This window comes from Aedes albopictus, chromosome 1 (assembly GCF_035046485.1).
Source record: "Aedes albopictus strain Foshan chromosome 1, AalbF5, whole genome shotgun sequence".
Classification (NCBI taxonomy): domain Eukaryota; kingdom Metazoa; phylum Arthropoda; class Insecta; order Diptera; family Culicidae; genus Aedes; species Aedes albopictus.
The window spans coordinates 107,580,253-107,594,204 of NC_085136.1; the positions used below are offsets into that span (position 1 = coordinate 107,580,253).

Here is a 13,952-nt window from a genome sequence, read left to right on the forward strand (position 1 = left end):
GTTGCTGAGAAAACAATTAAGTTCGAGATTCACTCACTATATTGGTTTCGTTCTGTAATGAGCAACGAGTTTGGTCTAAGCGTCCTACATCTGACGTTCTGGGTTATTTCAAAGAAAACAGGTTTCAGAACATTTGCTCAAAAGAGTAAAAGCATTTGAAGTTTTATAGGAAGTTTTCAAGTAATCTCTTTGGAAACTCCTATTGAAATTTCGCAGACAATTGATAGAAAGGTTTCCCGCAGTTCTTTTGGGTTTTTCAACAATTACTTTGGAAACAGTTTCGGCATTTCTATTGGCAATTGCTTTGGAAAACCATTCTACATTTTTTTTATAAAAGACACTACACCGTCTTCAGCCAGAGGCTGCACAGACTGAACATTACACATACACGAGATAACGGACAACACACATAACACCCAGTGGCCCAATGGAGAATTTTTCGTTCGACGAAAAGTTTTCCCCGACTGGAGCGGGAATCGAACCCGCACTCCGAGGCTTACGTAACGCCTAGACGACTGACGCCGCTAACCGCACGGCCACGAAGCCCACATTTGAAAACTTCCTCATTTTTTTATGTTTTGATTTTTTGTTGGAAATCCTTCAGAAAACTCAATAAGAATTTTATTTTGATTTATTTGATTGCTTCGACAATTGCTTCGAAAATTCGCTCCGAAAATTCTTTGTTATTAGTTTTGCATTCATTTTTCAATCCATATTTTTTTTGGGTATTTGTTCTGCAGCTATAATAAAAATGCATTTCAAAATTCCGTCGAGAATTTATTTGATAAATACTTTTAAAATTTCTTTCTGCAATTTCTTACTGTTATTTTTTTTCTGCAGTTCCGTCGGCAAATTGATTATGATATTATCTAGCACTTCTTTAGGTAATTTCTTCTTCGATTTCTTCAGAAATCACACAGTAAATTCCTTTGGAAATGATCGAGAAATTCCTTCTAGGTTTTTAGGAAACTTCATTCGAGAAGCTGTCGGAAGTGCCTTCGACAACTTATTTGGTAATCTTTTTGGAAATTTCTTCTGCAACGGAATTTACTTCAGGATTCTCTTGAGATATTTTAGTAGCAACTTCTTTGAAAAGTGATTTGGTTAGTCCTTTAGGGTGCCTTCAGGTATTTCAACATTCAAACGTGTTTAAAAATTGCTTTCTTGAATATTCTGGCAATTTATTTGAGAATTTCTTGAGGTTTGATGAATTTCTTGAAAACATCATGGTTTTTGGAATATCTTTAGGTAATTCCTTCGAGATTTTTTGAAATTTCCAAAGAAATTGAAAAAGAAAATCCCGTGAGAGTTGCCTGATAAATTTGCACTGCATCGTCAGCCAGAGAACGCAGACTGAATATAACTTTCACTAGACAACGGATAACATGTAAGACTGTAAGACATCCAGTGGTTCAATGAAGAATTTTCCGTTTGGCGAAATTTTTCTTCCGACCGGAATAGGAATCGAACCCACAATCCGTGGCATACAATTCGCCTAAACGGCTGGCGTCACTAATGGTATTTTTAAATATAATAACCTTAATCAATTTCCATTATTATTGCAGAGAAATTTCCAGAAGAGTTATCGAACAAAATTCCAAAGGAATTACCGAAATAGTTTCCAAAAAATTGTCCAAGAAATCCAAAAAAAACAAACTTATATGAAGCTTTGATTCAAATCCAATAAAAATTGCTGACAATATTTCCAAAGAATTTGCCGAATAATTTCCGCCAAAAAGAAATTCGAAATATTTTCACAGGGTTACTTTAAGGAAATTCGCCAAATCGATTTGCAACGGAAATGCCCAATTAAATACCCAATCGAGTTCAGTAAGAATTGGCAAAGATGTTTCCAGAAAAATGTTGGAAAATTCCCAAAGCAATAACCATAGGATTTTCCAAACGAATTGTAAAAAACAAAAAGAACTTTCAAATGGGATTCCCAAAGAAATTTCCGTAGAAGAAATTTCTAAAGAAGTTCACAAAGCCATTGCCGAAGCATCTCATACATACATAAAGTTCCCAAGGAAGTTTGAAAAACTTTTTTGCCGCAATTTTTTTAAAGAAATTTCCAACGAAGTTCCTAAAAAATCTTGAAAACTTCTACCAAAGAAATTGAGAATTCAATTGTGGACACAATAGCAGAGACAGTTTCCAACAGAATTGCCAAACAATTTCCAAAAATAATGTAGCAGGTTTAAAAAAAAGTGCCAAAGAAATTCCCGAAGGAACTTTCATAGTAATTTTAGAACCGATTTTCAAAGAAATAACTTTTGAAAATACTGTACAGATATCCAAAGTTATAACTGAACAATAAAGAGATTTTCGAATAAACTACAGAGAAGATACTTTACGCTGAGATCAAACTGACAGCTCTAAAGAACACAAGTGCCAAGTTGTGAGCGAATTTTGAAATAAACTTCAAATGTGAAAGCTTCTTTTCGTCTAGGAAGCTGTTACAAAGATAGTAACATATGGATACACAACGATTATATCAAGCTTTCAGCTTCTAAGAACAATACACCCCAAATATGTTTTGCTGAAATTTGTCGAGTTGAAAGTTTTAGTAAAATATTTGTGCAAATTCAGCAAGGTTTGCTGATTCATTCAGTGAAATCAACTGATCACCATCAACGTTTTGTTGTAACGGCTTGTTTCCACTTCGTACGTACTGTGCAAAAAGATAGGACAAGTAATGATCAAGAACACTAGCGCCACGCAGTGAATGATTCTCGAACTAAATTGTTTCCTATGTGAAAGCTCTTAGTCTTCTGAGTAACTTTGCCGGAGACAGAATCTTTCTGAGTGATCCAGAACACGAGTTATACGGAGTGCAGACTGAACTGCACTCAACATTATGAACATCATTATGAAGTTCATAAGATCCCTAGCGCAGTGATTCTCGAACAAAATAGTTTTCTATGCGAAAGTTTTTAGTCTTCTGAGCAACTTTGCCGAAGACAGAATCTTTCTAAGTGGTCCAAAACACGAGAAATTCGACGTACAGACTGAACTGAACTGTAACCGAGATATCTTTCGAGGAGTACTTTGGAGTAATACAACTTAACTTTTCAAGAGTTCTTGGAAAAATGCTTCATAATAAATTGACCAGCAGTGTGTCAATCGATTTGAGTTCTCTCATCAGTAAATGAAAGGTGCAGCATCCTAGTAGTATGCTATTGAATTTCATTCCGTTTGGACATTTTGTTTCCGAGATGTCTTTCGAGAAGTACTTAGGTTTAATACAATTTACGCTGTAGAGAGATTTTTGATAAAATGTATCATGATAAACTTCTCAGCAAATTTTTTTTTATCAGGAACTCTTTCAGAAGTTGTGGTTAGACGTGAGAAATTATTCGATATATTTGGGAATTCTTCAAAAATTCCACCAGAATTTCTCAAAAGATTCTTCAAGAACTTCCTCCAAGGCGTTTCTCCAGAGGTTCTAGCAAAGATTGCTACATGATCCAACTCCCGATTCCTTCAGAACTTCTCCGAAGAATCTCGCAGAAAAATTCAGCAGAAATTTCTCCATAATCTATTCCTTGGTATTTTTCAAGAAATTCTTCTGTAATTTCTGAGTTATTCCAAAGATTCCTCCAAAAAATCCTCCAGGGATCCCCCAGAAACTTTTCGACGATTTTTTCCAAAAATTCCTACCATTTTTTTTTGTCTACAATTCCTTCAAAAATTTAGAAAAGAAGTTTTAGTTGGAATTACTTATAGAGTTCCTTCAAAAGCTTCTCATGCAATTATTCTAAGAATTGTACCAGAAATTGCTTCATCGATTTCTATCCAGGAATTCATCCAAAAAATTAAAAAGAATTTATTCTGGGAATCTCCTGAGGTATAACTAGGAGATTTATAAGGGATTTCTTTAGACAACCATCTAGAGTATTCTGTTGAAGTTCATTCTGCTAATCTTTCAAAAATTCTTCCATTACTTTTTGGGCAATTACTGGAAGAAAACTGGAAATAAATCCTGAATGAATATTTGAAACAGTTCCAGGAGGAATCTCTGAATAAATCAAAGGAAAAAATCTGACCAAACCGCTGGAGCAATTTGTTCACAAAAAAAAACTCGTAGAAATTTCTGCAGAATCATTTGAAGAATTCCCTCATTTCAGGGAAATTGCAGAAACACATTTGGAAGAATTCCTAAATGCTGTTTGGTAGGATTTTCATAAACAAAATTTTCAGGTGTTTTTAAAAAAACTCCACGGGAAAACTATTAAAAAAATCCCTTGCTGAAATTCATTAAGAAAGGCCTAAAATACCGAAGGACTCTGGTTACATTTTTAAAGGATTCCCTGAGAAAAAAATCCAGAAAAAAAACTTTTACAAATTATGGGAGATACTCTTGCGTGCACTTCTAGAGAAACATCTGAAGAAATCTCAGGTAAGTTCTCGAAGGAATCTCAGGAGGAATTTCTGAAGACTTCCTGGAGGAATATTTGGAGAAACTTCCTTGATGGAGTTCCCAGAAAAGTTAATTTACGATATTTTGGGAAAATTCCTGGTGCAATATTTAAAGAAAATTCTTGGAGGTTTCCAGCAGGTATTCCTGGAGTAATCTGTGGAGGTTTTTTCTAAAGAAATCCCTGTAGCCTGGAGAACCAGCTAGATTAGCTTCTGTAAAGATTCTTTGAAGAAATTGGGAAAGTTCTAAAGATATTCCTGTAAAAATTCCTAGAAAATATTTTCGATTAAATTAATTGAAGAAACCGTGCAGATTTGTTTTTTAAAGAAAATCCTGATGGAACTCCCGCAGGAATCTTTGAGGGAATTCCTGCTTGAACGACTGTATTAAATGATGTTAGATTCTCAGGAAGCAGTCCTGCAGGATTCTCCGAATGAATCCCTGGAAAAACTTCTGGCCACATTCCTGCGAGACTTTTCAATGGAATTTTCGATGAAATTATCCAACAAATTTGGTGGTCTTCTTGACGAAACAATTGTACCGTTTTTTTAAAGAATCCCTTGAAAATGAAGAAATCACAGGGAAACTTCCTTAACGAATATTTGAAAGAATTTCTGAAAAAAATCGCAGCGAAAAATTCTAGAGGAAGCCATGGGGACATTTTCGAAACATTTTATAATCGAATCCCTACATGAATTTCTTAAGCAATTCTTGGAGGAGCGCCGAAAGGAATCTGTGGAAATCTGTCTAAAAGACTGCTTGGAGAAATTTGAAACGATATTCTTGAGGGAATGTCCTATGGAAGTGTTGGGGATATTTTTCTACAATCGCTCGAAGAAATCCTGAAGCAATCACGGGAGAATTTCTGAAATAAACCTTGGAAAAATTCTCCCGGAAATTTTTAAAAGAATTCATGCAATAATTTCTGAAAAAATCTAGGGTTTTCTTCCAGAATTTTCTCATAAGAATTATTTTGAAGCTAGCCTATGATTTTTCTCAGGAACTCCCTCACAAATAATTATTTATTTATTTCTTAAGTATTTGTGAATAAATTTCTCCACAAACATTATCCTGACGGATTTTTTTTTCAGAATTTCTTCAGAAGTTCTTCAAGAAATTGTTCAAGAAAGTTAAGGAATTTCTTCTGGAATTCTTTCAATAGATTTGTCAAATGCGATTCAGCAGGTTTTTTTACTGAGATTCCGAAATTCCTTAATAGATTTTTCCAGATACTTCTTTAGGGATTTCCTTCAGAAATCCCGTTTTTCATGTACTCTTTTAGAAGTTATCGTTGGACGTTCCTATAGGAATTGTTCGATATATTTAGGAATTCTCTTAGGTATTTATCCACAAATACCATCAAAAAATTCTCAACAGTTCCTTCTAGAAGTTCCTGCGAAGGTTTCTCCAGAGGTTCCTGCAAAGATTGCTAAGGGTTCATCCAGACCATTCTTCATGCATTTATTTTTATTTTTTTCCACAAATGTACTAAATCAAGATTCTTACAGATTTTCTTCGAAGAGTCTCGTTGAAATTTCAGCAGAAAATTCTCCATAATCTATTCTTTGGCATTTTTCATGACATTCTTCTGTAATTTCTGAGTATTTCCAAGGATTCCAAGGGTTTCTCCAGAGGTTCCAGCATAGATTGCTTAGGATTTATTCTCCAAGTATTTATTTTTAAAACCTCCTAAAAATGTTCCAGTTCCAGATTCCTTCAGAACTTCTCCGAAGAATCTCGCAGAAATTTCAGCAGAAAAATTCTTCATAATCTATTCTTTGGCATTTTTCAAGACATTCTTCTGTAATTTCCGAATTCTTCCAAGGATTCCTTCAAAAAAATCCTCCAGGGATCCCCCAGAAACTTCTCGACGGATATCTGCAAAAAATCCTACCATTTTTTTTGTGTCTACAATTCCTCCAAAAATTTCTGAAGCAAGTTTTATCTGGAATTACTTCTAGAGTGCTTCCAAAATTTTCAGGTGTTTTCAAAAAACTCCACGGGAAATTCATTTTAAAAAAGCCTTATATACTGAAAGATTCTGGTAACATTTTAAAGGATTCACTGAGAAAAAAAATCCAGAAAAAACTTTTACAAATTTTGGAAGGTACTCTTGCATTAACATCTAGAGGAACAGCTGAAGAAATCTCAGGTAAGTTCTCGAAGGAATCTCAAGAGGAATTTTTGAAGACATCCTGGAGGAATATTTGGAGAAATTTCCTTGATGGAGTTCCCAGAAAAGTGATTTTACGATATTTTGGGATAATTCCTGGAGCAATCTTTATAGAAAATTCCTGGAGGTTTCCAGCAGGTATTCCTGGAGTAATCTGTGGAGGTTTTTCTAAAGAAATCCCTGTAGGAATGCCATGAGAACCAGCTAGATAAGCTTCTGTACAGATTCCTTGAAGAAATTGGGAAAGTTCTAAACATACATTTTCTTGTAAAAAATCTTAAAAAATATTTCTGAACTAACTGAAGAAACCGTGCAAAAATTCTTAGGCAAATTTCTGAAGTAGTGTATTCCTGAAGGAAACCCTAAAGGAACTCCCGCACGATCTCTGAGGGAATTCCTGCTGGAATGACTGTATTAAATAATGTAAGATTCTCTGGAAGTATTCATGCAGGATTCTCCGAATGAATCCCTGGAAAAACTTCTGGACACATTCCTGCCAGACTTTTCAATAGGATTTTTGATGAAATTCCTCAACAAATCTGGGGGTCTTCTTGATGAACCAATTGTACCAATTTTTTAGAGAACCCCTTGAAAATGAAGAAACCACAGGAAGACTTCCTTAACGAATATATGAAAGAATTTCTGAAAGAATCCCTGCGAAAAATTCTAGAGGAAGTCATGGGGACATTTTCGAAACATTTTATTGAACATTTTATTGAATTATTTTACATGAACTTCTTAAGCAATTCCAGGAGGAGTGCCGGAAGGAATCTGTGGAAATCTGCCTAAAAGGCTTCTTGGAGAAATTTAAAAAGGTATTCTTGAGAGAATGTCCTAACAACCGCTCGAATAAATCCTGAAGAAATCGCGGGAGGGATTTCTGAAAGAAACCTTGGAAAAATTCTCCGCGGAAGTTTTCGAAAGATTTCATGGAATTATTTCTGAAGAAGTCTTGGGTTTTCTTCGAGAATTTTCTCATGTGAATTATTTCGAAGCTAGCCCATTTTTTTTTCCAGGAACTCCCTCACAAATTTCATTATTTGGGATATTTCTTTAAGGATTGCTACAGAAGCTCGTGCATGTATTTCTGAAGTATTTGTGAATAAATTTCTCCACAAACAGTATCCTATTCACCTTCAATGTCCTCGAAGTTCTCCATCAGCTTGTCCAATCTAGCCAATCGTATCTCTACCTCCTTGGTGTCTCGTTCGGGATTGAAGTTGGTCAGGAACTCATCGATGCGGGCGATCGAGTCCATGATGTTCCGACGCTTGAGCTCCTTCTGCTTCCTCTTCTTCTCCGACATTGTGTGCGCTGGACGACTTCCAAATGGGAGCTGTAATGATCGGGAGGACCCAGGAAGTACCGAAGGGGGAGGTATAAAACACTTGGACAGACACTCACCTGCGCCTGTCCAAAGACAGGCCTTGTGTTATATTAATAGCAGGAACCTCGAACACGATGTTGATCCACGGACGTGGACTATCCGCTGCATACAAAACGGCTCAGCAGACCAATGATTGGATAATTGAATTCACTTTAGCACCGGCGGTGGTACTATTTATCATATCACTGCAGCAGCAGCAACAACCTCGTGTCTCCCAGCAGCAATCACACCAGAAATGGACTGAAATCGATCATAAAAAAAACACCAAGGAAGCATCGTGCAATGGGGATGGGAAATAATGGACAAATACTCACATGTACCTGTCCAAAAACAGGCCTTGTATTATGTACGGTACTGCAATCCTTTGGGAAATACTTTCGACCGGTGATGGGGTTAGGTGTTAGCGTCGAAGTACACGATCCAGAAAGTGATATTCACATACCCGTGATCCTGGTCACGGCATCAAAATGTTCTGTACGGGGTCAAAATCACGGGCGTAAATTTCGGTAGACAAACCACAAACAACGACGCGATTACTGATCGTAAACCCGAATTTATTTGCACGAGAAGACACTTTATTGCATGTGGGTCAGTTCACTATGGTTGCTTTATTATAACTATGGCTATCTACACTACTGTGCTGGTGACGGGTCTGGTTGGGCGATAGTGAAAAAGCAGGAAGCACAAAATCGCCTAATTAGCTTATGGAATGCGAGTGCGTTTTTACACAATAGAATGTGAGAGTGCGTTGCAATACGCAATTATGGTAGAAGCTGGATTTTATAGCGAAGTTTAAATTTGAATATTGTGTTGAAATATTTCTAATCTTAACAGGTATTGTAACATAAACTTGACTTGAGTTATCACAATTACCACTGGAGAAATATTCAATATTTTTTACAAAGTATTTCCGGATTACGGTTCTCTTGAACAACTGGCCTGGTGAATAGTCTCATATTTTATTTGCGAATAAGTTAACCATACAAGCACAAAATAGTACAGCATGCAAGATTTGAATCGGGTTCAGCCCCCTGCTACATTTGCAAAGTTACCCACTTTTGAGGTTCTTAAATGCCCTTTATTTTCGTTTTCTAAGGTCTATGTCAAGCAGCAATATTTGATAATGCATATATTAATTGCGAGTGAATCACATAAAAAAAACTGCTTTTCCATACATCAAATAGCAGATAACAAACCACCATTCGTGATGGAGCGACTAGAACAGAACATTCACTACCAACCGAGAGAAGACTTACACTTAGTGTAAACCCGAGCAGAGTGAAATAGCTCAATAAAAGCATATTTTGATGGCTTTAGGACAGAAGGTCGAAGGACAAAAGGTCGAATGGACAAAAGGTCGAAGGGACAAAAACATTACTAAACTAAGTTACTAGCTGATGTGTCACGTATAAGAATAATTAGTTCATGTTGTTGTTGTTCATTGAGAGAAACATTATGGTGCTGTTATAGTAGTCATATGTATTTCAGCCACTGACATTTCTATAGGAAATTTTTCCTTATTTTGTTTATAGGCTATTCTTTCAAGTTGTGTTGATGTAGTATTTTATAGCAATATAGTTTGATGTTTTGTTCAGTAATTTTTCCTTCTTAAATTTATAGGCTGTTCTTTTAAGTTTTTTTACTAAATTAATTATCGACTATTTAGGTACTTATAATTCAATTAGAAATTTTGCCTTCTTTAATTCAATAGCTGTTCTTCCTATCTATTCTGCAGAAACCATTACTACTTGTGGTTAGTGATCATCCCCTCTTTATAGGTAGTTCCGACGAATTACACTGTATAAGTATAAATAATTTCTTCGAATTTCGACTGTTGACGATTATGTTGGGAGGTATGGCGTTCAGTCTTTGCAAGAATAACTCAAAAACGGATTCTTAAGTTTTCCATAAGTTAATCCTCCAAGGATTGAAAGCCATACCTCCCAACCCGTGAACCGTATAGTACATTTTTTGTCTTTCTCGTACACTGAGTGTACTGGAAAGGCTATATGTTCACTCCAAAAATGACTTTTTGATAGAAGGCCCGGTGGGTCAAATCACATATACCAATCGACTCAGCTCGACGAATTGAGATGATGTCTGTGTGTGTGTATGTGTGTGTGTATGTGTGTGTGTATGTGTGTACGTGTGTGTGTGTGTCTGTATGTGTGTGTACAAAAAAACTCACATCACTTTTTGGCAGTAAACCTCATCCGATTTCAATGACCGACGGTTCATTCGACGCGGAATCTGGTCCCATTGTTTCCTATTGAAAATTGTTCAGATCGGTTCAGCCGTTCCGGAGATATGGCCATTTAGGTGTTCCGGAACGGTACCGCAGTAAGGGACCAGATATGAAAATGCATCAAACCCATGCATGAGACACATCAAACCACGGCATTTTCGATAACCTGATGAGTGGTAAGCAGGAAAATAGTCTCAGACCATATCTGAACCGGTAGTGTTCCCGAACCGGTTCTGGGCGTCCCGCTGGAAGTGGCCAAATATACAATTGTACCAAACCCATGCAAGCGACACATCAAACCACGGCATTTTTGATGGCCTGATGGACAATGAGCAGGAAAACCATCTCAGACCATATCTGAACCGGTTCTAGTCGTACCGTTGGATGAGGCCAAATATACAATTGTACCAAACCCATGCAAGCGACACATCAAACCACGGCATTTTAGATGACCTGATGGATAATGAGCAGGAAAATCATCTCAGACCATATCTGAACCGGTAGTGTTCCGAAACCGGTTCTAGGCGTCCCGCTGGAAGTGGCCAAATATACAATTGTACCAAACCCATGCAAGCGACACATCAAACCACGGCATTTTTGATGACCTGATGGACAATGAGCAGGAAAACCATCTCAGACCATATCTGAACCGGTTCTAGTCGTACCGTTGGATGTGGCCAAATATACAATTGTACCAAACCCATGCAAGCGACACATCAAACCACGGCATTTTAGATGACCTGATGGATAATGAGCAGGAAAATCATCTCAGACCATATCTGAACCGGTTCTAGTCGTACCGTTGGATGTGGCCAAATATACAATTGTACCAAACCCATGCAAGCGACACATCAAACCACGGCATTTTCGATAACCTGATGAGTGGTAAGCAGGAAAATAGTCTCAGACCATATCTGAACCGGTAGTGTTCCCGAACCGGTTCTGGGCGTCCCGCTGGAAGTGGCCAAATATACAATTGTACCAAACCCATACTGGCGTAACATCAAATAGCGGCTTTTTAGATTACCTAATGAACGGCCAGCAAGTGTTTCGGAATCGGTTTTGAGTGGCCGGAAGAGGCCAAATGTAAAAGTAAACCAAATCCAGGCATGTGACACATCAAATCGTGGCTTTTGCGATAACCTGATGAACAGTTAGCTAGAAAATAGCCTTACGTCACACTAAAGACAACTGGTAGTGTTCAAACTTTGCATGTGACACCTTCAATTTGCAGCGTTTTTGGTTAACCGATGAGCAGTTAACAAGACAATAATGTTAGACCATATTTGGATCCGGGTAGTAAAATGTAAAATTTAACCAAACCCATGGATGCGGTACATCAAATCACGACCAGTCTTGTAAACGTTCGACACTTTTGATCGCGTCAACAGAAGATGGTGGCTGTTTTAAGGAATTTTGAGCTCTAAAACTATGTAAAATAAGTGTATTTGGCATGGGAAATATGTTCGGAGTCCACCAGAGTATCCAAGATAGCGGTCCAAAGTCCAAGATAATGGCCCAGTATTCTAGTTAGTGCCTATTTTATAGGATTTTTAATTCTTGCATTATGGGCATCATACAAAAAAAATGTCCAGAATTCAAAATTTGTAATCAGAAAACCCAAGCTGTGCGCTGTTTCACAAGGTCTGCAATATGACTATAGTTTGAATGGGGAAGAATGCCGGTCTTCGTCCAAAACTGGTAACCAGAAAATCATAAACGACATGCCAAAATTCAATACGGCGTCTATTTTGTGTAATTTTAGGTACAGCGTCCAAAAATGAATACCAAAACATCCAAGATGGTGTCTCAATGTTCAAGATGGCGGTTAGTTTAGTTGGGGTAGATATCCGGAGTCATAAAGTGATGACCGGAAAATCTTAAATGACGTTTCAAAATTTTGCGGCTTCATGACACTTGTTTGGTTTGTCTTATATTTTGGATCGTTGTCTTATATTTTCTGAATATTGGATGTTATGCTAATATAAAATGTATCCATATTGAGTAGATTTAGCAAGCAGTTTTCATTTTGTATTTATGTCAATGTCATCAACATGTCGCTCGAGTTTTGTTGGAAGGATATTTAAAAGCACGAGAAAGGCACCATCACCGCTAGGTGGATTAATTAGGGTTTTTTCCTTATCGTCGCAACGCCTTTACCGTCATGACTAATGTTGCATAGTACCGTCACACACTACATTCACACTGCCGTCGATGCACGAATGTCGTCTACCATGAATGTAACATTTGGCACCATGATTGTAACACAAATCAAGATAATGGGAGTACGAAATAAATGTTTTGAAATGTAGAGCTGGAGTGGTTCCGAAAATCGCGAAAGAAAAATGCGGATAACTCGTGCTAGAGGGTGTCAGGGACGTTACTTGGGGTCTGACCGGGAAGCGGGATAGTTTAGGAAGATTTTGGAGGTTTTTAAGGAAGTTTCAGAGGATTTTCGGCTGATTTCAAAGACATTACGAAGGCGTTACATGGCGTTTCGGGGGTTCCAGAGATTCACATGTGCGTTTCATGGGGTCAGAGGGGGTTTAAGGGGAATTTCAGAGGCATTCCAAGAAGCTTCAGAGCATTTTCAACAGATTTCATAATCGTTACGGAGGCGTTACATAGCGTTTTCGGGGGGTTTCGAAAGGTCTGAGGTGCGTTACATGGGGTTTCGGGGGGTTTAAGGGGGATTTTGGAGGCATTCCAAAGAGCTTCAGAGCATTTATCGGCGGATTTCAGAAACGTTACGGAAGCGTTATATGGCGTTTTTGGGGGTTTCGAAGGGTCTGAGGTACGTTACATGGGGTTTCTGGGGGTTTATGGGGATTTTGGAGGCATATCAAAGAGCTTCAGAGCATTTTCGGCGTATTTCACAAACGTTACGGAAGCGTTACATAGCGTTTTCAGGGGGTTCGGAAGGTCTGGGGTGCGTTACATGAGGTTTCTGGGGGTTTTAGGGGGATTTTGGAGGCATACCAAAGAGCTTCAGAGCATTTTTCGGCGGATTTCAGAAACGTTACGAAGGCGTTACATGCCGTTTTCTGGGGTTTCGGAGGGTCTGAGGTGCGTTACATGGGGTTTCTGGGGGCTTAAGGGGGATTTTGGAGGCATACCAAAGAGCTTCAGAGAATTTTTGGCGGATTTCACAAACGTTACGGAAGCGTTACATAGCGTTTTTATGCGTTTCGGATGGTCTGAGGTGCGTTACATGGGGTTTCTGGGGGTTTTAGGGGGATTTTGGAGGCATTCCAAAGAGCTTCAGCGCATTTTCGGCGGATTTCACAAACGGTACGGAGGCGTTATATGGCGTTTTTGGGGGTTTTGGAGGGTCTGAGGTGCGTTACATGGGTGTTAGGGGGTTTTGGAGGCATTCCAAAAGGCTTCAGAGCATTTTCGGAGGATTTCAGAAACGTTACGGAGGCGTTATATGGCGTTTTCGGGGGGTTTGGAGGATCTAAGGTGCGTTACATGGGGTTTCAGGGGGTTTAAGGTAGATTTCGGAGGCATTCCAAGAAGCTTCAGAGAATTTTCAGCGGATTTGATTTCAAAGTCGTTACAGAGGTGTTTTGAGGATGGCGGAAACCCTCAGTAGTATCCCTATATTGTCCTCGAAACCCCAAGCGCAATATTTATTTCCAAAATGGCCTAGGATATCAGGTTTCAACATAAACTTAATTAGCCAGGTTCGAAAATATCCGTATGGCATGAGAGTTTTTGATTTGTT

At 38.1% G+C, this 13,952-nt stretch overlaps 1 long non-coding RNA gene across 1 annotated transcript; it reads right to left on the reverse strand.

Moving 5' to 3' along the window:
* Window positions 1-7,616: 7,616 nt before the first annotated feature.
* LOC109397662 (uncharacterized) lies at window positions 7,617-9,588 on the reverse strand. Its single transcript, XR_003897789.2, has 2 exons — window positions 9,037-9,588; window positions 7,617-8,632 (listed from the first exon to the last, which is right to left on the reverse strand). It is a non-coding gene; the product is annotated as an uncharacterized LOC109397662 (long non-coding RNA).
* Between the last annotated feature and the right edge of the window lie 4,364 nt (window positions 9,589-13,952).